This window comes from Macaca thibetana, chromosome 1 (genome assembly GCF_024542745.1).
Source record: "Macaca thibetana thibetana isolate TM-01 chromosome 1, ASM2454274v1, whole genome shotgun sequence".
In the NCBI taxonomy this organism is placed as follows: Eukaryota; Metazoa; Chordata; class Mammalia; order Primates; family Cercopithecidae; genus Macaca; species Macaca thibetana.
This window is the reverse complement of record NC_065578.1, coordinates 180,559,904-180,584,123: the sequence shown is the minus strand read 5'-3', so window position 1 is coordinate 180,584,123 and position 24,220 is coordinate 180,559,904. Positions and strand designations below refer to the sequence as shown.

General features: G+C 43.0%; 1 protein-coding gene across 1 annotated transcript in view; it reads right to left on the bottom strand.

Annotated features, from left to right (window-relative positions):
- GLUL (glutamate-ammonia ligase) overlaps positions 1 to 12,985 on the bottom strand; it is a 328,058-nt gene extending 315,073 nt beyond the window's left edge. Inside the window, exon 1 of the mRNA XM_050766392.1 lies at positions 12,982 to 12,985. The gene's annotated coding sequence lies outside the window, so the exon portion shown is untranslated. The remainder of the gene's footprint in view (positions 1 to 12,981) is intronic.
- Between the last annotated feature and the right edge of the window lie 11,235 nt (positions 12,986 to 24,220).

Genomic DNA, 24,220 nt, shown 5'->3' with positions numbered 1-24,220 from the left:
CTTCTGCTGCAAACAAGCCTGACTGTCCCCTCGACCACCTGCCCATCCTGTGGCCAGGGGGTCATGGTGTCAAGAACAGGAGCAAAAGGGAGCATCGTGGAGAAATGGAGAGAATGTGATGCTTCTATCTGTAAAGGTCCATTTGGAGAGTCAGGACAAAACCTCCAGGACAGCTTGGGCCAGAGCCCAGAGCAGCTTTGGAATGGAGAGGTGACCCTTCCCATGGATCCCACGGTCTCCTGGACCTGCCATGCATATGAGACAGGTTCACTGCACAGGCCCGGGGCTTACAGTCACCAGCTCTATTTACAACCACAGCCAGAGAAAGAGGATGACAGGGAAGTAAATCAACAAACCATGGAAGACAGAGAAGACCAAAGGAAGCTGCAGCTGGGGAACTCTCCACAAGCACAGCTAATGAGGGGAAGAGTGATCTCAAGCAAGGGTCTTCTCTGGAGGGAGGGAACAGGAGGCAGAGGGAGCACAGAACAAGACTGCCACAGGTCTCCAGGGAACCATCCTTCCCTGCTGCACTCTGGGTGTTCTCAGTCAAGCCTAACTCCAGAGGTCCTAACAAGTGCTGACCCACGAGATGACCCCTCAGGGGACAGGTCATCGTTTCACTGTTGCACCATTTCAACAAAATCAGACCGATTCAGCAGACAACTCTTGGGAACCTAGTATGTGCTGTGGGGGATGCCGTGACGACTAAGACCTCCTTGTCATGTCTTAGGTGACCTAGTGGAGGACAGAGAGATTTAAATAGCTGACTCCAATGCATGGAGAAGTGAGTTAAGTACTCACAGAGCTCTGGGGAAATGCTGGGGGAGCACAGAGGAAGAGGGATTAAGTCCAACTGGGAAGTCGGGGAAATCCCCTCAGAGGAGGCATCCTCTGGACACAACCTGCACCCTGACAGTTACATGTGGATTTCGACAAGCAGGGTTGACTAAGCTAGAGAATGCAAGGCTAAGGAACAGCCTGGGCAATGGCATGGAGTCTAGAGGTACCTGGTATGTTTGGGAAACAGTGAGTGTTCTTTCTAGGGAGGCAGGAGAAAAAAGTAGAGTGTGATAGGATGCCATAGTGGTGAATGCAATGTAAAGGGTCCATTGGGACCAGAGGGTAAAAACTTTAAACAAAGAAGTGTTGATCAAATGTATTTTTTGTATAATCAGATCTGTGTTTTGAGAAGATTCTAAGTGGAGAAGGATTGTAGGCAAGTGAAGCCCATCAAAACTTATTATAAATTCCTAGGTGAAAGAAGATGAGAGCCAAAAAAAAGACAATGGGCTTGAGAGGAAAGGACAAGATACAGAGATTTGGGGAGACTGAATTAGCATGACGTGATCCTCTGTGAAGGATAGGGTGAGCTCAGAATGGAGGGCTTGCGGATGGGAAGGAGTTGAGAATGATTCTACAATCCCATTTGAGAACTAGTTTTTAAGGCTGAGGGACCTAAGAGGAAGAGCAGACTTTGACCTGTAAATGAAAACTTACTGTGTGTTTGGCTGAGCTCTGCAGATAGGCCAGGGCAGAAGATGAAGAGGAGATGGAAACACAGCATTGGATCTTAGCAGAGAGGTAGGAGTTGGGAGCTCTCCACCTGAAGAAAACAGATGAGGGGAGTAAATGGAATCACCCAAGGACAGCAAGAGAAGAGGGGCCGAGGGCAGGACTTTGAGAAGTGACTACATTTACACGAGGAGCAGAGAAAGAGGAGCCGACCAAAGATACTGAGAAAAATCATCGGAGAGAAAGAGAGTAGGAGGACCAGAGGAATGAAGTGTCACAGGAGCCGGGAAAGATGAGCTTTTGAGAAGAGTCAAATACTGCAGAGAAGTTAATGTGGGTGAGAACTGAGATGAAAATGGCAAAATGAATTTTAGTCATAGGTGACCACTGGGAATGTGGCTTAGTGCAGTGGGCCTCAGACTTTAAGGAGCATGAGAATCCTCTAGCACACTTATTAAAATACAGATTTCTAGCTCCCACTCCCAGAGTTTCCAGTACAACAGGTCTAGGGTGGGGTCTAGGAATTTGCATTTATTTTTTTCCTATTTTTTCCCCAAAAAGATGGGGTCTCACTATGTTGCCCAGGCTGGACTTAAACTCCTAGCCCCTCAAGGGATCCTTGGGCCTCAACCTCTGAAGAAGGTGGGACTACAGGCATGAGGGCTCCAGGAATTTGGATTTCTAACAACTTTCCAAAGATGCTAATGTTGCTGGTCTGGGTACTACACTTGACAACTATTGGCTTAGAGTATTGCTTCTCAGATTTTCAAATTATGGCACACACAGAAAATAATTTTTGTATGGAACACCAGAGTAAATGGAACACAGGGCTCTGCCAGACTGCCCAAGGGCTGAGGGAAGAAATATCTCAGCACATGGCAGTGTACACTAAGCAGACAGGTTGGGGAGGTTTGGCTGAGAAGGATAAAAGGGGAAAAGGTCAAATACCAAAATATGAGTGGATCACTAGGCTGTCAAAGCAACAGAAATCGATTTTGCTTTCAAGAACAGGGACTCTCTTTCATCTTTGTACCTCCAGCACCAAGTAACTATCGAGCACATATGAGGACTCTATATTTGTTAGAATAAATTGAATTAAGAAGTTTGGCTGAGAAGGAAAAAAGGAGAAGTTGTTGCCTGCAGAAAATACAGAACCAACTGAACCAATACAGAAAATACAGAAATAAAGAAGAAAGAAACCCAGGTTTAAGAAGGCAGAAACATTTCTTTACCCATCCCTGGCCAAGGAACTCCACCATTTCCTTAGTGAAGAGGGATTGGAAGGCATCTCAGACTACACGGATTTATGGTACATTTACACTGACTTGTGATAAACTGCATAGCCTTTAAACTGCATATGTCCCATTGTCTGGTAGAGGTAAGGCTTTAGAAACCTTCTGCCACTGTGCAAATCTCTTTATTCATTCACTTGCCCGTATTTAGTTAGAGTGTTTATTCTTAGGATAAGAAGATCTGAATATTCAGAGGAAGAGATTAAAGAGATTAAATGTATAAGAAATTTATACCACCTAACACCTTGTCTTGATTTTTATCTTTTATTGAAATGAATTCTCCCAATAAATTGTAAGCTCTCTGAGAGCAGAGGCTATAACTAATTCATCTTTTTTAGCCAGTGCCTGTGCAGTACCTATTACTTAGTAGATAGTACACACACACACTTTCTCTCTTTCTCTCTCTCATCTTCGTTTTTAAGAAAGAAGGAACAAATGAAAGGGAGAAGAAAGATGAGGAGGAAGAAAGAGAGAGAAAAGAAGAAAAAGAGGCAAAGTGTTACATGTAATGGTCCCAGAAAATGTCCACATCCTAATCCTTGGAACCTGTGACTATGTTGTCTTACTTGGCAAAGGGACTTTGCAGATATGGTTAAGGTTAAAGACTTTGAGATGAAAATATTATCCTGGGTTATCTAGGCAGACTCAATCAAACCATATGAGTCCTTAAACATGGAAGAGGAAGATAGAAGAGTGAGTCAGAGATAAAGCCAAAGAAGGAGAGATTCAAAGTAGGAGAGGGATTCAACCCATGTTTGCTAGCTTTGAAATGGAGGAAGAAGGCCAGCAGCCCAGGAATACAGTTGCCACTAGAAGCTAGAGACCACCCCAGCTGGAGTTCATCAAGGACACAGGATATCAGTTCTGTAATCACAAAGGATTGAATGCAGGGAAACAGAACCTCCCCTCTAGCCTCCAGAAGGGAATGCAGACCCAGTAACACTGATTTTAGCGCAATGAGCCCCCTATGTGAATTTCAACCTACAGAACTGTAAGATAATAAATCTGTGCTGTTTAAGTCACTGTGTCCGTGGTAATTTGTTGTGTAGTAACCGAAAGTTAACACAGAGGGGCTGTTCTTGGTTGTAGTAAAGACATGTCTTGCATTTCAACAGAAGCCAAAAGCAAAAAACAATATAGAGATATAGAAGACTGTTGAAAAACCAAAATCAGAAATTAGATGGCCTTTGCCTTTTAGTGAAATGTGAGATCTAAATCTCTCCCTAACAGCATCTCTCTCTCTCTCTCCCCCTCCGTCACTCTCTCTCCTGTGCGTGCGTGCGCGAGCATGCACACACACACACACACAGACACACACACACACACACCCCCCCTACAAGTGAATATCTGAGCTCAATCTTAAATAATTCATCAGGATCCCTTTCCTTCCCTGGCATATCTTACTTCCAGCAAAAATAGCTTTATCCCTCTGATTGATTAGCTACTGTTGAGGAAGTCTTTCTTTGCTCTTCCATACAGTATGATCTGTCACAGGGAACACAACAAATGCCTAAGGTATAGGAGGAGAAAAGTAGAGACGGGCCACCTCCCCTGGCAAGAGAAGAGAGCCTCTGGAGATGAGAATGCAGAGCCCACTAACAGAAGGAAAGAAAGTAAACAGACAGCAGAAATACAATCAAAATCACCCAGTCCTTGGATAAGAAGGAGTCAGAAGATTCCAGGTAGACAGAAAATAGGATGGATGGATGGATGGATGGATGGATGGATGGATGGATATGGATATGGATATAGATACAGTTAATAGTCAAAGGAACAAAGAAAGCTGCTGGACTCCACCATATGGAACAATTTATATAGAGAGCCATGAAAGTTCAACTCTCCCTAGACTTGGGCGCAGATGGGCACAGGCCAGCCTGTGAGCACATGCACATACACACTGACACTCATCACTCACAGAGTTTAAACCTTGTGATATCTCAACGTCACTTCTAGGGAATAGAATTTAAAATATCTATCTGGAGATCCTGTGCTTGGCCTGATCATCCTGTCTGAATAATCCTTGAACTCCGTTCATTTTTCTTATTCCATTTCCATAGGCAGAAAGTGGGCTCTAGGGTCAGAGAGGTACTCTGAGGACAAATCCCAGCTCAGCCACTTACCAGTTCTGTGACCTTGAGTAAGTCACTTAACCTCTCTATGCCAAAGGGTCTTTTCCTAGAAAAGAGGGATACTCATCGTACCTGTCTCATAGGGTTGTAAAGAGAATTAGTAAGTTTTTGTGTGAAAAGCCTTAACAACTAATGGATAGCCCCTCTGCTCCTTCATAATTCATGCCCCCCTGACATCTCATAATATCCTGTACTTCTCTGGTACAACAATAGCACACTACTTTTTAATTACTCGTTTTCTTGTCTGTGTCACCTGGCTAAACCATAAGCTCTATGAAGGCAGGGACAGAATCTGTCTTGTTTCACTCTGCTATACTCACCTTATCCCAGGTACTCAAATATCAATGATGGAGTTGTACCTCTCACCCTAGGTTATTAAATTATTAGCACATAGACATGGATGTTTAAAATATTTATCAGTACTCAGCTCTGTCCCTTTGGGCGAGTCATTTAAATTCTTTAGGTCCCCATTTTCTTTTCTTTTAAATGACAGGGCTACACTAGGTCATCTGTAAATTAATTTCCAACTCTACAATTCTATAATTCTGTACTTCATTTATACTTCTTGTCTCATCTGAAATAAATTGTTAAGCAGTTTGAACAAAAAAACACCTCATGATTTGATAAAACCATTACTAGGGTATTATCAACAGCTGTGGCAGATTGTTGAAGTGATGGCCCTTCATTTGTTCACAGCTCTCTCTATCCATGACCTCTCTATCCATTCCATGGTACTCTCTCCCACCCTGATTCTAGGTTTATCTACGTAACTTGCTTTGGCCTACAGGACAATAGCAAACAGGATGCAAGTAGACTTGAAAAGCACTTACGAATGGGGACTTGCTTTCTCTTGCCACTCGTGGAATACTATAGTTTCCTCATGAGGAACCCTGCACTAACTTACTGCATGAATGAAAACATTTGATCCAGTCCCCTCTTTTGTACCAACCCACAGCCAGTCTGCTGCCAGACATATGAATGAGGTCATATTAGATTAATCTAGCCACCAGCCAATCCACCAGCTGACTGTTGATATAAGAGTAAGCCCAGCCAAGATTAGCTAAACCAGCTCCAAACTAGAAGAATTGCCCAACTGACTCACAGAATTATGACCTAATAAATGGTTGTTGTTTTAAACCACTAAGTTTTAGGATGTTTTGTTACACTGCAAAAGCTCACTGATACACCATGGAGTAGCCCAAATTTTAGCTCTCTTCCTTGAACACCAACTATTTTTAATTTACCCCTCCCAACTTCATTTCTAGCATCAAAAAGCAAAAGCGGCAAAGGCAACTAAATGAAATCTGGACTCTATTAGAAAGTTTACTTCTGAGAATCTGAATCCAGCAGCATGTCAAAAAAGCTAATCCACCATGATTAAATAGGCTTTATTCTTGGGATGCAAGTTTGGTGTAACATATGCGAGTCAATAAATATGATCCATCACATAACGAGGACTAAAAACAAAAACCACATGATCATCTCAACAGATGCAGAAAAGGCTTTCAATAAAATTCAACATCCCTTCATATTAAAAAAAAAAAAAAAAAAAAAAAAACTCAACAAACCAGGCATCATAAGCACATACCTCAAAATAATAAGAGCTATCTATATCAAACCCACAGCCAACATCATACTGGATGGGCAAAAGTTGGAAGCATTCCCCTTGAAAGCTGGAACAAGACAATGATGCCCACTCTCACCACTCCTATCCAACATAGTACTGGAAGTCCTAGCCAGAGCAATCAGGGCAAGAGAAAGAAATAAAAGGCATCCAAATAGGAATAGAGGATATCTCTCTTCACAGACAATAGAATACTATAGCTAGAAAATTCCAGTCTCTGCCCAAAGGCTCCTAAATCAATAAACAACTTCAGCAAAGTTTCAGGATACAAAACCAATATATGAAAATTAGTAGTTAGCATTTCTCTTTTTTTCTTTTACTTTTTTGTTTGTTTGTTGGTTTGTTTTTTTGAGATGGAATCTTACTCTGTCGCCCAGGCTGGAGTGCAGTGGCACAATCTCAACTCACTGCAACCTCCGTCTCCTGGGTTCAAGCGATTCTCCTGCCTCAGCCTCCTGAGTAGCTGGGATTACAGGCACATGCCACCATGCCAGCTAATTTTTGTATTTTTAGAAGAGATGGGCTTTCATCATGTTGGTCAGGCTGGTCTAGAATCCCTGACCTCATGCCCACCTCAGCCTCCCAAAGTGCTGGGATTACAGGCATGAGTCATCACACCCAGCAATTAGTAGCATTTCCATACACCAATAATGTCCAAGCTGAGAACCAAATCAACAATGCAATCCCATTTACAATAGCCCCAAAAAGAATAAAATATCTAGGAATATAACTAACCAGGGAGGTGAAAGATTTCTACAATAGGAATTACAAAACACTGCTGAAAGAAATCATAGATGACACAAACAAATGGAAAAACATTCCATGCTCACGGATAGGAAGAATCAATATTGTTCGAATAGCCATACTGCTGAAAGCTATTTACAGATTCAGCGCTATACCTGTCAAACTACCAATTATATTTTTCACAGAACTAAAAAACATTCTAAAATTTATTTGGAACCAAAAGAAAACCAAATAGTCAAAGCAATTTGACTGGAAAAAAAAAAAAAAAATCTGGAGGTATCACACTACCCAACTTCAAACTATACAAGGCCACAGTAAATAAAACAGCATGGTCCTGGTACAAAAATAGGCACATAAACCAACAGAACAGATTAGAGAACCCAGAAATAAAGCTGCACACCCACAACCTTCTGATCTTTGACAAAGCCCACAAAAACAAGCAATGGGAAAAGGATTCCCTATTCAGTAAATTCTGCTGGAATAATTGACTAGCTATATACAGAAGATTGAAACCAGACCCCTTCCTTACACCGTATACACAAATCAACCAACATGGATTAAAGACTTACATATAAAACCTAAAACTATAAACACCCTTGAAGAAAATCTAGGAAATATCATTCTTGGCATTGGCCAAGGCAAATACTTTATGGGGAAGACTCCAAAAGCAATTACAACAAAAACAAAAATAGATAAGTGGGGCCTAATTAAAGAGCTTCTACACAGCAAAAGCAACTATCAACAGGATAAACAGACAACCTAAAGAAGGGGAGAAAATATTTGCAAACTATGCATCCAACAAAGGTTTAATATCCAGAACCTATAAGGAACATAAACAAATTTACAAGAAAAAACAATCCTATTAAAAAATGGGCAAAGGACATAAACAGACACTTTTCAAAAGAAGACATATACATGGCTGACAAGCATACGAGAAAATGCTCAACATCACTAATCATTAGAGAAATACAAGCCAAAACCACAATGAGATACCATCTCCAGTCGGCTATTACTAAGAAATCAAAAAAAAAAAAAAAAAAAAATAGATGTTAGCAACATTGTGGAGAAAAGGGAACACTTACACACAATTGGTGGGAATGTAAATTAGTTCAGCCACTGTGGAAAGCCATCTGGAGATTTCTCAAAGAACTTAAGACAGAATTACCATTTGACCCGGCATTTTCATTGTTTGGTATATACTCAAATGAATATAAATCATTCTACCATAAAGATACATGCACATGTGTGTTTATTGCAGCACTATTCACAATAGCAAAGACATGGAATTAACCTAGGCATCCATCAATTGGTGGACTGGATAAAGAAAATGTGGTACATATACACCATGGAATATCACACAGCTATTAAAAAATGAGATCATGGCCTCTGCAGCAACATGGGTGGTGCTGGAGGTCATTATCCTAAGCAAATTAATGCAGGAACAAAAAAAGCAAGTGCCACATGTTCTCAATTATAAGTAGGTGCTAAATATTGAGTACACATGGACATAAAGAGAATAACAAAGACACAGGGCCGTATTTGAGAGTGGAGGGTAGGAGGAGAGTGAGGATAGTATCCAGTACCCTACTGGGTACTGTGCTTATTACATGGGTGACAAAATTATCTGTACACCAAACCCCCATGACACACAGTTTACCTATATAATAAACCTTCACATGTACCTCTGAACCTAAAATAAAAGGTGGAAACAAAAAAAAAAAAAAAAAGAAAGTTTACTTGTATTTGTTTCTTCTGAAATCTTGGTCAACCTTTCTTTACCTCAGGATGGTTAATTTTTTTGAATATGTTTATTAAATTACACCTATCATGACATCTCCCACTTACCTAATACAGCTTTGCGAGCTAACTCTATGCCAGCTATTTTGCCCAAATGTCTAATCTTCCCAAAGGAAGACAGTAGTCTTGGAGAGAAGGAGCTGTGCTCTTTGTCCTTCACGGTGCCCACTGTGGCCTTTCTGTGATTTCCAGACTTGTAAAGCTTAGCCTAGTCAATTTTTTAAAAATTCCCATGCAGCATCCACAGGATCATCAACTGTTTATTTTTCAAAGTAAGAACATTAAAAAGTGGTTATCTGCGGCTGGGCATGGTGGCTCACGTCTGTAATCCCAGCACTTTGGGAGGCCAAGGTGGGCGGATCACTTGAGGTCAGGAGTTCGGGACCAGCCTGGCCAACAGGTGAAACCCCATCTCTACTAAAAATGCAAAAAATTAGCTGGGTGTGGTGGCACACACTTGTTATCCCATCTACTTGGGAGGAGGCATCAGAATCACTTGAACCTATGAGACAGAGGCTGCACTGAACCAAGATTAAGCCACTGCACTCCAGCCTGGGTTTTGGAGAAAGACTCCTACTCAAAAAAAAAAAAGTTATCTACTATTGCCATCACTTTATAAAATCAAGAAAATCTTAATGTCAGAAAAGTATGAAACACATAATTGCAGAATGATGGATAAGACTTCCCACAAAAGCACAACTGGTGAACTTGCACCCACATATAGGTACACAGAAATTGATATGAAGAAACATACACACTACACTACATTGGGTTTTTTTTTTTTTTGTCTCATTTTTCTGTGTTCAGTGATGACTTTTTCTTTGACTACTACCTATAGATAGACTGTATTTGGGAATCACTGGCCTACCTCATTGCATACATGAAACAATAACTGAGAATACCAAAACACCACAATCAGAAAAGGCATTTGGCAGGAACAGCTAAGAAATATCTTAGCATTCATAACTGCTGCTAAAGCGGTTAGTCTTTTTTCATATTGACTCTGGAAACCTACACTGGAACAGGCTTTGGCCCCTCCTACCACTGTAGCAGATCCGAGTAAGACAAGTTTTCAGCACCACAAGAAATGGACACGTAATAAATAGCCACAACTAACATTTTCCAGAACACTTTGAAGAAAAACAAACCTTCCTCCATTTTAGCACACTCAGAGCTACTGGAGCTCAGGAATCCTATTGAAGGGGACTCTGCAGGCCAAATCTGAATTTTGAGCCACTGTAAAACTACCGCAATCACTTAAAAAAAATTAAGAGATAGGGCCTTACTATGTTGCCTAGGCTGGATTCAAATCCCCAGGCTCAAGCAAATCTCTCACCTGAGCCTTCTGACTAGCTGGGACTGCAGGCACATGCTGATGCACCCGGCTCTACAATTGCTCTTAGCCATTTAAGAAAGCATTTTCTCTAACCCAGGCTAATACCCGATATGAACAGCAAGGGATACAGAAGTGGTCGATAGACAATGCAGAAGCAAGATAAAACAGAACAGCCATTTCCTAGGGCATACCAACTGCATCATTTACTCAGTCTTTAGAGAGGAGAGATTGGAGGTCAATACACTACAGCTTAATGTACATGTGCATACGCTTAAGATAAATATTGGGTTATATACATTCTGTATCTGGTAGATGTGGAATTTCAAAACTTCCACAGAATCGTGCACCTACACCTGCCCATTTACAAGCTCCTGCACCCATATATAGTGCTCAATATAAATTTTGTTTAAAGGATGAATGAATAACTAAATCTTCTGCTGGGAAGAGGATTTATTAATTTAATTAACATATTTATTTTGTACCTTTTATAGGCTAGACATTGTGCTAAGGATACATTTACTAGGGCTACTCCCATAAAAGAAACAATCTTGGTTTCTTCTCTAGTTCTCATTCTCCCTACCCTGCCTCTGTTCCTCCGTAAGAACCTATCCAATTTGGGAATTCACCAACTACTCAACTTTTAGACATCCCAAAGCCATTCTTAACAATAGCCCTCCAAGCCTGTCTTTTGTTTCTGAACTGCTATTGCTCCAAACCTAGTCTGTGTCTAGCTTTATTTTTTATTTTATTTTATTTTATTTTTGAGATGGAGTCTGGCTCAATAAGTGCTGGGAGACTTATTGTATGTCTGACTCTGTCACTCAGGCTGGAATGTAGTGTCGTGATCTTGGCTCACTGCAACCTCTGCCTCCTGGGTTCAAGTGATTCTCATGTCCCAGCCTCCTGAGTAGCTGGAATTACAGACGTGCACCACCACACCTGGCTAATTTTCGTATTTTTAGTAGAGATGGGATTTCACCATGTTGGCCAGGCTGGTCTCGAACTCCTGACCTCAAGTGACCTATCCTGCCCTAGCCTCTAAAAGTGCTGAGATTACAGGCATGAGCCACCATGTCCAGCCTCTGTCTAACTTTAAAACTTGGATCTGGTGCCCTGATTTCAATTCTGTCTTTGTGCCTTGTAGCTATTGCTGTGTAACTACTCAAAAGCTGTTTGGCTTCAAATAATCACCATTTGTTATTGATCATGAATCTCTGAGTCATTTCGCTGATTCAGCTTATCTGGGGCAGGCTTGGTTGATCTTCGCTGGGCTGGTTTATGAACCTGAAGGGAGTTGGTGGATCAGCTGAGACTGGTTGCCCTAGAATGCTCTCACTCATATGCCTGACATTTGGCTGTCTGCTGGCTAGGGTGCTAGGGGTGGCTGGGCCACATGTTTCTCATCATCTGTCTGGCTAAGCAAGCTTTTCCATTTGTATGGCAGAAGTAGGAGTCCCAAGAGAAACAGCAAAAGTGCAAAGACATTTTCAAGCCCAGGTTTGGATCTACTGCAACCTCATTCTGCCACATTTTACTGGCCAACCCAAGCCATAAAGCCAGCGCAGACTCAAGAGGCAAAGAAACTCCACATCTTGATGAGAAAAGCTGCAGTCATGTTATAAAGGCATGGATATGGGGAGAGGTAGAGAATTGGGGCCATTTCAATGCCGAATCTAACACAATCTTGGTAGTTGAATTTATTTCTGGAGTTTAAACTCTTGACTCTTCCTGTTGATATCAGACCTGGCTCGTGTCTCTGACTTTTCCAACCCTGCTACCTCAGGTAAGAATTTCCACTCACTTTTCACCCCTTAGGGGGCACCCTCTGAAGCCAGCCCCCTGCTAACAAGAAGGAAACTCAGACCCCATCCATGAATCAGTTCCGTTATTCTTAAGTAATCTTGTCTTGAAAAAAAGAACCCCTTCAGCTATTGTTAAAAATAGATATCTGAACCAGGCTGAACTCTGGCTGACAACTGTAATCAAAATTCTGATACCTAGAGAGGGCAGACCACAGAAGAAGAACCCTTACAAGATGCTGCCTTAACAAGGCTGAATCCTTATTGAAAGACAGAAATAAAATACTGTATTTTCTCAATTCTAAAACACTTTTTTTTTCACATTTTCACATTTCTAAAGCTGAGATGTCTTATAATCAGTGTGTATCTATAATGTGATAAAGTTGGTGAGTATCCCTCACCCCAACCAATCCTCCTGAAAAAATACACAGCTGAATTAAAAACATAATTCATCTTTCAATTGATAGAATCTTGTAACTGTGGTGGGCCAGCACTCTTCATTGCAAATACCAATTGAGTGCTTACTAGAATGATTTAAACAAAAGCAGGAGAAAAGTAAGGCCATGAGAACTGGTAGGGCTTCCAAAAGCTTCTGTGTGTTAATGTCTCCAATTCAGGGACTTAGAGGGAATACTAGCAATACCAGGCAGGACAACACAAACAGGTGATTGTCGTCCTCCCTTGACTTTTTCTAGAATGATGATTATTGAAAGGGAACAGATGTGAGTTCCCCTGTTTCTCTCTTCCCCTGCTACCCTCTGGCACAGTGGCTGCTGGCCACTAGAATGGAGAGAAAGGTAAAATCAAGGAGAAGAAAGAAGCCAAAGCCACGTAAAATTCACAAACCGGTTGGTGGTCTTTCTGTAAGGAGCTGGTATAATCTGGTCATTGCTTGATTTGTTTCATTGGGTTGGTTTCTTTTATTATGTCCCTCATAGCAGTTAAGCAGGCAGGCTCTAGAGTCAGACTGCATTGGTTTAAATCCCAGCTATTTTAAAGTGGTGTGACTTTAGGCAACTAATAACCCTGCTATGCCTCAGTTTCTGCATCTATAAAACAGGGGTCAAAAATTACTTGATATTTGTACACTTACAATAATATCTGCCACATAGAAACATGAAATAATTTGTTATTATTGCCTTCTACTTGAAATTCCCTTGGAGAAGAAGAATCTCCTTTCTCTAGAAAGCCAAATATAATTCCTTAAAGTCCTAGAAGCAACCTTTAGTCCCTCCCTGATGCTTATTTTCCCCCTAAGATTAAAGCCACATAGTCCTTTCCCCAAGATGCTTGCTTTTTTGTGGGTGAAAAAAATCAGCAATATTATTATGATGAGAGTGAATTTGCTATTGAACATATTCCCTTTTTGGTGTTCAAAACTCCACCAGTGCTAAGAAAAGGGCAGAGTCGCCTCAGCTAGAGTCAGGTGCTTATCATCATTTTGTTTAACCTTGAAATAATTCTTACTTCGTAAGCACAGAATTCACTGCATAAATTAGACCAAGGGGAATTAGAACAATGTGTGTGTAACCCTGTGCACACATGTCTCTGTAATGAATGTGGAGTTACATATATTCAGCACGTCTGTGTAAGCGCCCAGAGACTTATTGTATGTCTGAAAAATAGAGCCCAGAGAAGCACAAAGCTATTTATTTGGAAGAAATTAGACTGTTTTTATGATTCTGAAAAGGTTAAGGCAGAAGATAGGTGACTGCGTAGAGGGAGTTATGACTTGCGCATTTTGATTCATCTTTTCTTATTAAAAGCCGCCTCTCCGGCTGCTGCACTTTCATCACCCTGCATGCCTCCATCCCCGGGCCAGAGGGGTTTTCACATCACCACAGAGGCAGGCCTTCCTTCATTTGATTTATTCCATTTGGGATTAAATACATTGAAAGGGGGCCATGGCTGAATGGGTGTTTCTCGCCTGGCTTGCTCGGTATTTAGAAATCAGAGAAGTAGCTTCATGGTGTATGTGGAAGGGGATGGAGTGTAGAGAGGAGGAGGTGGTTTCAGCAGACAGGCAGGTCTTCCCATCTTCCCAGGAGCAAAGATTAGTTCCCAGGGCCCAGGTCTCAGTGGCAGGGGGTCAAGGAAAGCAGGCCCAAGGCCTTTCCTAACTCTTAGCCCCCAGGGATGGGCACATGCCACAGGGAAAGTGAAAAACATTTTACAAAACAGACTAGACACGTGCCACATGACTGTGTCCTTAGAAACTTCCACACAGATCCCTTTTGGAGGCTCTTCTCCCTGTGCTGTGGCTCCCCAAAGCCTGCTTCATTGCTGCAGGGACCTTAAGAATCCGAGGGGATTCACAGAGCTCTGGGGATTGCAACGGGATTACCGGGGAGGGATGCAGGGAAAATCCCCGGAGAGGCCTGCAATGTGCTGCAGGCCTGGGGCCTTCCTGGCAGGACGGATATCTCTATTCCTGGAGCCAAAAGTTCTGGGATCTGCAGAAAGGGATCCCTCGGGGACTATAATGAATGCGGTGCTCCAGCAGTGCCAGCTCGGTTCAGCTGCTTGATTAATGACATATGAGGGCTCACGGCAAATTTAACAGGAGGGCGCACCCTCACCCAGTGCCTGCCCTGGATAAGATCCGGCACCTCACACCCTACAGGAGACTGCAGAGGGGCTCACATGACTCCTTCCCCAGCTCTGCATCCAGAGCGAAGCCCGTGAAGAGCCCGCCTGCGTCTCAGGTTCTGAGTCCGGAGTGCATAACAATGCGCCCCAGAGCCCGCCGAGGGGAGGACTGGCTCCATCTGCTCCTTCCCAATTCTCGGCTGCGGGGAGGAGGAGGGGGATCCCTCAGCGGTTAGGCCGGGTCCTGCTCGGTTATTGGCTGACACATTTTCAAAGCTACTCTCAAAGGCTTTTATGAAAATGCTGTTGCCGGGCAGCAGCTAAAGCCATTTGCCCTAGAAAATGGAAGGAAGCAGGTGTAACTATTCACCCCAACATGACCCCCAAACATTCCCCCCGACACACACGCTAGTCTACAGTGTGTTACTTTGTCCCTGTATATTTCAATAAGCGCACCAATCTGACACCTCAGCATTCCTCCCCGAAAATGTAACCATGAGGATTATTCTGCCTGGTTTCTCTTTCAAGAGAAAGGAGGTGCCAATCCAGGGTGGTATTCCAAGAGACACCCCAGGTTCAGCCTCGGGCTGCCTCTGGCGGCAGAAGACACAGGGTGCATCTTCCGTCTTCAAATTCCCATAGCTTTCAGGAGATAGCAGAATTGCTGGAAGTCATGTGGGTCTTAGAAAGACCAAATGCTTTTTGTTAGAGTTCTCATTCTACTAAGTACACAAAACCGAACAGCATTTAAAAATTAATGTAATGTCTAATTTTTGTTAAATGATGAAATTTTATATTTCAAAGTGCTTTGAATTGGAAGCTTTGTATTCAAAAGGACTCTCACAATCATCTAATTTGATCATCATGATAGTCCAGTGGATTACTTACATTGGAGGAAATTGAGACACCAGCAAAACATAGTTATTTAAGGATTTATCATGTGTAACATAGCAGAACTGGGAATCAAGGGCAAGTTTTCCAAATCCCAGTCCAATATTCTAAGCTTCCCCATTGTAATGAATACATATATTATGAATCATTGTAACAAATTCATCATATAAATTTACCCAACATGTTGTCATGGTTTCTTGAGAAGGTGTTAAATGTGTCAAATGTGACATTTAGGCCTTCTTCTTCACCTACTTGTAGCTCCATCCCAAATGAGGCAAATAAGTGAAATTAATGGCATGGGACGGAATAGTGGGGTTTTGAGTTGATGGACAATAGGCAACCATTGCATTTCTTTGAGCAGAATTGTGACATCATAAATCAGCATTTTAGGAAACCTCATTGAGCAGCAAGTGTCAGATTACTTCTGTGACTTCCTAAGTAGATATTACATTTATCCATGACTTCCTAAAGAAATTCTATTCTTCCATATTGTTATCTGATCCCTAAGTGATAATAACAATAGGAATTTCAGGCCAGGTCAAAGGCACAGGTCACTGAGAGATGACTCCGAGGAAAAGGCAGGGCAGAGTTATCAGGATTCAGTTATCCCTTGAATCATATCCATGTCTAGCTTTCCTTTGAGACAAATGTAACTTTTTGTCCCTTAAATGCAACTTTTTGTCTCTTAAGGAGTACCATAGAGGAGGTTCTTACAGCACTTACATCAGAGGTAGGCACTACTGGGAGAAGTTAAGATTATAGGATTGGTCTCCACGTTACTCTTTAGATGCAGCCCTGTATCTAGCAGCCTGGAAAACTGAATGCTATTCAGGAAGCAGGACCCCCAGCTAAGTAGGCAGAGGCAAAGGAATCCTCCTTAGTGGCCCAGTTAATCAAGCAGCTGAACCGAGCTGGCACTGCTGGAGCACCGCATTCATTATAGTCCCCGAGGGATCCCTTTCTGCAGATCCCAGAACTTTTGGCTCCAGGAATAGAGATATCCGTCCTGCCAGGAAGGCCCCAGGCCTGCAGCACATTGCAGGCCTCTCCGGGGATTTTCCCTGCATCCCTCCCCGGTAATCCCGTTGCAATCCCCAGAGCTCTGTGAATCCCCTCGGATTCTTAAGGTCCCTGCAGCAATGAAGCAGGCTTTGGGGAGCCACAGCACAGGGAGAGCTGAAATTATTGAGCTGCCATCTACCCTCGGATCTTCCCTTCTTCACTGCTGGGGTTCTCTACTTTTAAACTATTCGTTTTATATGAAAAAAATGCTCCTTATCACTAACCGTCAGATAAATGTAAATAAAAACCAAATGAAATATCAGCTCACACCAGTCAGAATGGCTACTATTAAAAAGTTAAAAAACAACAGATGCTGGTGAGGCTGCAGAGGAAAAAGTAACACTTACACACTATTAGTGGGAATGTAAATTAGTTCAGCCACTGTGGAAAGTAGTTTGGAGATTTCTCAAAGAACTTAAAACAGAGCTGCTATCTGACCCAGCAATCCCATTACTGGGTATATACCTAAAGGAAAATAAACCATTCTACTAAAAAGACGTTGTGCTATTCACAGTAGCAAAGACATGGAATCAACCCAGGTGCCCATCAATGTTGGGTTGGATAAAGAAAATGTGGTACATATACACCGTGGAATACTACATAGCCATAAAAAGAACAAAATCATGTCCTTTGCAGCAACATGGATGCAGCTGGAGGCCATAATCCTAAGCGAATTAACCCAGGAACAGGAAACCAAATATCACATAAACATTGGGTACTCACGGAAATAAAGATGGCAAGAATCAGAAAGATGACTAGAGTAGGGAGGAAGTACGGGGGGCAACGGTTGAAAAACTATTGGATACTATGCTCAGTACCTGGGTGATGGGATCAGTCATACCCCAAAACCCAGCATCATGCAATATACCCAGGTAACAAATCTGCACATGTACCCCTGAATCTAAAATAAAACTTGAAATTATAACTTTAAAAAAAAAACTTGTTGTGTCGTACACTTGTTGACAAAGGGATCAGTTGGTTAAACAATAAACTAATAAGGCTAAAGATCCAATCCTAAATAAAATATTTATATCATCAGTGATTTCCTAATTAGATATTACATGTATCCATGACTTCCTAAAGAAATTCAATTCTTCAATATTATTATCTAAGCCCTAAGTGATAATAATAATGGGAATTTCAGGCCAGGTCACATGCACAGATCACTGAGAGATGACTCAATATTTTGAAAGAGATAAAAAGTTTTATTCTTTATTTAGACCAAATAGGTGTTCACCTACCATATGTACATTCACAGCCCATCTAACTGCAAATATATGGACAGTAAGTCACCTCTCTAAAGGAGAGTGCAGTGGGTCATTACAATGTATAAGCAATGATAAAGCGACAGAAAAGGAACACTTGGATTGTTTCCAGTAAGTTCATTCGAACATTCGCCCTCTCATTTATTTACCCAGGAAGTTATCCTTTTTGAGTACCTATTATGTACCATGCACTTTGCAATGCTGGACAAGATAGAGGCCTAGACAGTCCTATCTGAGTAAATAATCCCAAACCAGTGCTTCGACCTAAGTTTTGCAAAGATTCCTTACCCTCTACAAATTCCCTGCCTTCCGAATGGAAAGGGGCATTTTCTCCTGCAACCCAAATTTCTCAGAGAGATGATTATGTGGCAGCAAAAGCTGCAAACCAGAGCCTTCCCTGGAGGCTGGGAAAATTGTGTTATCTCAAGAGGAGATTACACTAATCTGAATAACAAACTGCTCTGACTCACAAATCCTACCTACCAACCCCAAACCCTGAACTAACCTGATGAGATAGCAAATAGAATTGGAGCTTGTGGAGGGGTGGCCGAAAGGTATATTTTCATAGACCTCGGCTAAGAAAAATCCTTTTGTTTTTGTGTCTTCAATTCACCACAACTTCAGGGGTTTTGTGACTTTATTTTGTCCTAATCCGTGCTCACAGCATCCTTCCACCTTCTACCTCTATTCTAAAGTGAAAATACAGAACCAATATCAGCTATAACCTGATTATCTGTAAAAATTGGGCCAGCACAGGGTCATGGATAATAACCACAGACAATTTTCAAAATCATTTAAATTTGCCTTTGGCCTACATTTGTTTACACAAGTGCATTTCAAAGTAGATTCGCCTTCCTAATTACATTTTGTTTGCATTTCCTCAGCACACATTGACTGGGAAGTCAGGGAGGGGTGATGCAGAGTAGGCTGAGTGTTGAGAAAAACTGATTAAAGATAAAAATTTGTAGGAGTTAAACCACACATTTTATTATTCATTTAACAAATATTTATTGAACATTAACAAATGGTATGGCACGGCACTTGGTTTTGCAGGAAATATAAAGTTGAAATGAAATAGTTTCTGACCTGAAGAAATCTGACTTCTTAGAGAGGCAATATATAAAGACTTTACATTTATGCAATAGAGATTTCACTATAGCTCTAACTATAAGCCTAAATAGGACTGTTTTTACTCCAGATATCTGCAGGGCCCAGGTGGCTTTTGATTGAATGGAATTCAGACAAATAGTGATTCCTCCAATAACCACAACTGTAATTTTCTGTGTTTCTCCACTTGTACAAAATACAAGCCTCTCAGCTTGCATGAAATAGCCACAGAATCACCTCCCTGGGTACTAGAGCTCTCAGGACACTGGGTTGGAGAGGTTTCTCCTTGAAACTGCACATCTGCAGGTGTTGAGGAGTTCATCACTGAAGAAGCAAATACTCAGTGTCTCTCACTGTCCTCAGTTAAACCATTCTCTGGCAAGCCCTGTCATGAGCCCTTCTTTTGGTTTATCTCTATTCCTGGAATCTGCATTATGCTACCCCCAACAGGCCAGGAGCCCTCCCAAATTCAGTCCTCCACAGAAGAAAAGTGTGCCAGGTTGGAAAAAAGCAGGTAAGTGGGGCCATCTTGGACCCATATGCAGAATGGGACAAAGGTGTGACTCCACAGTACTAACCCTCCCCCCAGCCTCTCCCTCTAAAACTGGTTCCTTTCCACTCCCCTGAGGCCATTTCCACTGTGGAAAGAGGAATCGGTGATGCAGATTATGTGTGTGTCACTTGCTGGGTGTGAACCGCAGACTCACCCTCACTGCCCCCACTCCTGGCAAGACCACGTTGGACCCAAGTTGTCCTTGATATATTGCAGGGAGGTGGCCTTATGCTAGGGATGAGTGAAGAATTCACACAAGACACCTCCAGCCAGGGTTACTCAGGGCCAACATTGTCACTATCAGCACCATCATCAGAGGCACTCACACTGCACATGCCCATCTATGCACAGGCAAGTCAGGTGTGAACATGGGTCCTGGCCTCCTACTGCAGGTTGTGACCTATGAAATCATTTTCAGAGGTCAAACAATGTATTTGATATATAGTAAGGGTAAGTATTGTTATGCAAAACAACATATCATTATGTATATTCTTACTCTGTATCACAGTTTTATTAGGATTCTCCAGAGAAACCGAAGCAACACCATACATACAGATACGTACAAATAAATGTATTATGAGAGATTGGCTCATGTGATTATGAAGGCTGAGATGTCCCACAGTCTGCTGTCTGGAAGCAGGAGGTGGGAACAGGCCCACGACCAGTGGTATAAACCCCAGTTCAAGTATGAAGGCCTGAGAACCAAGAGCATCCATGCCTGACAGCAGGAGAAGACAGACGCCTCAGCTCAAGCAGAGAAAGCAAATTTACCCTTCCTCTGCCTTTTTACTCTCTTCAGGCCCTCAATGCAGCGGATGCTGTCCACCAACATGGGTGAGAGAACTCTTTATTCCATCTACAGATTCATGCTAATCTCGTCCAGAACACCCCTCACAGTCACACCTAGAAGTAATGCTTTACCAGCTATCTGGGCATCCCTTAGTCCAGTCAAGTTGAAGCATAAAAATAATTCCAAGATTTTTTTTATAGCTACTTTATCTAGAACATGCAGCATTGATGTGGGTGAGCATGAAGAAGGCCTTAGGAATGATTCCATAATACTCACTGAATAATACTCACTAAGATAATAGTAATAATACTCACTAAGTATTACTAAGTAATACTCACTAAGATAATAGTAAATATCTGCATCATCTACAAGCAAGTGACAACATAAATAAAAAGACAAGGAATGTATAGGGTGAAGTTCCATTTTAAACAAGACTGTGTATAGAGAGTTGCCAGTTCCTTCCAATTCTTATCATGGATTTTATATTTCCAGAAATGGCATTCATGCCCCAGACTCAGCAAGGGAATCAGCAGCAGCTCTGTTCAACAGCGTCTTCTATAAATGAAGAATTTTAGGAGCAAGTGGGTGTGGGGCGGAGGACATTGGAGCAACAGGGCCTCTCCTCAGTGCCAGATTCTGTCCCCCAGTATCCCTGAGAAATGTTTTGGAGATGCAACTGTTTTTTTTTTTTTTGAGACAGGGTCTCACTCTGTCACTCAGGCTGAAGTGCACTGTCACCATCTCGGCACCCTGCAACCTCTGCCTCCTGGGCTCAAGTAATCCTCCCACCTCAGCCTCCCAAGTGGCTGGGACTACAGGTATGCACTACTGCGCCCAGCTAACTTTTGTAATTTTTTGTAGAGATGGGTTTTTACCATGTTGTCCAGGCTGGTCTCAAACTCCTGGGCTCAAGTGATCTGTCTGCTCACTTCAGCCTCCCACAGTGCTTGTGCACCACCACACCTGGCCTGGAGATACGTCTTATATGTCAGGACAACAATTTGGCTCCCCTGTTCAACTGGTGCTGCTGATCATGCCACCTGCTAGAACTGAGCTAAAAAGAGATTTGAATACCAGGATAGAGCAGGTAATTAACCACCTAAGTAGGAAGACCTGATGCTCCCAGAATGCCTTCCGCATCCATGGGCTAACTCGTTTTGTTTTTTTCTTTTTTGAGACAGAGTCTCACTCTTGCTGCCCAGGCTGGAGTACAGTGGTGCAATCTCGGCTCACTGCAACCTCTACCTCCTGGGTTCAAGTGATTCTCGTGCCTTAGCCTCCCAAGTAGCTGGAACTACAGGCACGTGCCCCCACGCCTGGCTAAGTTTTGTATTTTTATTAGAGACAGGGTTTCACCATTTTGGCAAGGCTGGTCTCAAACTCCTGACCTCAGATATCCACCCGCCTCAGCCCCTCAAGGTGCTGAGATTACAGGTGTGAGCCACTGTGTCCAGCCATCCATGGGCTGACTCTTAAAATCAACGTGGGAGCACATTATTTCATATCAAACTCTAAATTCCCCTGGCGTGGTAACACTTCAGGCTGTCAGTCATTTATATCTCAGCATGAATTCATTTCAGATTTTTTCTAAAACTAAGTATCTTGGGAGGCCGAGGCAGGCAGATCACCTGAAGTCAGGAGTTCAAGACCAGCCTGCCCAACATGGTGAAATCCTGTCTCTACTAAAAATACAAAAAATTAGCTGGGCGTGGTGGCAGGTCCCTATAATCCCAGCTACTCGGGAGGCTGAGGCAGGAGAATAACTTGAACTGGGAGGTGGAGGTTGCAGTGAGCCGAGATCACCACCACTGCACTCCAGCCCGGGCAACAAGAGTGGGATTCCGTCTCACAACAACAACAACAAAAAAACCAACAACAAAAAACTAGGTATCGCCGGGCGCGGTGGCTCAAGCCTGTAATCCCAGCACTTTGGGAGGCCGAGACGGGCGGATCACGAGGTCAGGAGATCGAGACCATCCTGGCTAACACGGTGAAACCCCGTCTCTACTAAAAAATACAAAAAAAAAAAAACTAGCCGGGCGAGGTGGCGGGCGCCTGTAGTCCGGGCTACTCGGGAGGCTGAGGCAGGAGAATGGCGGGAACCCGGGAGGCGGAGCTTGCAGTGAGCTGAGATCCGGCCACAGCACTCCAGCCTGGGAGACAGAGCGAGACTCCGTCTCAAAAAAAAAAAAAAAAACTAGGTATCGACAGGAACAAAAACAAGATTGTGCCTGAGAAGACACTACTACTGTAATAGTAGCCTGAAGGAAGGAGGCTGGAGAGGCAAAGACAACCTTTTGTATGTTGCTGTACTCAGAGCTGGTCCAGCTGAGGAACATGGCCTTCTGCCCACTGAGAACACTGCAGCCAACAGTGGTTTGAGCCAGCTTTCTAAGAACATCGGCCATTTGAGTTTGACTTTGAACCTAGAAGTCCAAATTCAAGTGTGATGCAGGGGAAGGTGTGGCAAAGGTATCAAGATTTTATTTTAATATTTGTCAAACCGTTCTGCTCCTTTTCCTGCCCCCACCTCTACTATCACCACCACTAGAAGAATCATTCCAACAACCCCCTAACTTGGGGCCAGATGATCTCTATGGTTTGGCCAAGAAAAGTCCAAGGGCAGAGGCACCTAAGACAACTATGTAGTCATCATCATAACCAATAAATAATATTAGGTATTTTCTGCATGCCAGCAAGGTGCTAAGTGTTTGTTTGTTTTGAGACAGAGTCTCACTCTGTCGCCCAGTCTGGAGTGTAGTGGCGCGATCTCGGCTCACGGGAAGCTCAGCCTCCCAGGTTCACACCATTCTTCTGCCTCAGCCTCCCGAGTAGCTGGGACTACAGGCGCCCACCACCACGCCTGGCTAATTTTTTGTACTTTTAGTAGAGACGGGGTTTCACCATGTTAGCCAGGATGGTCTCAATCTCCTGACCCTGTGATCTGCCCGCCTCAGCCTCCCAAAGTGCTGGGATTACAGGCGTGAGGTGCTAAGCTTTTTATGGGGATTATTTCTTTCAATCATCACAAAACTCCATGAGATAAGTCTGTCATTGTATAGATGATATAACTAAAGCTTAGAAAGGTTAAGTAATAGGCCACAGTCACAGGGCTTGTCAGTAGTGCAGATGGAATTCAGCCAAGGCAGTCTGACCCCAAACTCTTAATCAATAGGCTAAGCAGCAGCACCCCTTGGGAAGAAGTACTAGTCACTCAAGGAGTCCACCAGAAAAGGTCTGCTTCCCTCTGTGTGTCTTCCACTCAAGCCTCATTCCTTCACAGTGTGACCTGGAAAGAATTTCCCCCCACACTGCCTCCCAGGAAGCGGTGGAAAGGAAGCCCTGGCCTGGCGCCTGCAGTGTCCTTGAAGGAGATGGATGAAGGTGAGGCAGACCCGGCTCACAGCCGCTGCAGGTCCCTGCGCTGGGAAGCAGCGTCTCTACAGAGGCGCACCTGGGCAGCCCACACCCCGGAGATGATATCATGGCTCAGATGAGGGGTTTGAAGCCATCAATGGACTGACAGCATCATACCCATCACTTTCACAGAATGTGTCTTTAAGCAGAAAAAATAAGGGCAGGATAATTTTAGCTCTGTGTACCTTAGCACGGCTCCATCTCTCCTGCCACCAGGCTGGCTCCCAGACAGAGACCACTTGTGTCTTTCTGCACTGAGGCCCTCAGACCCAGCCAAGAACCACAGACTTCAAAGTTTGTGGAGTAACTT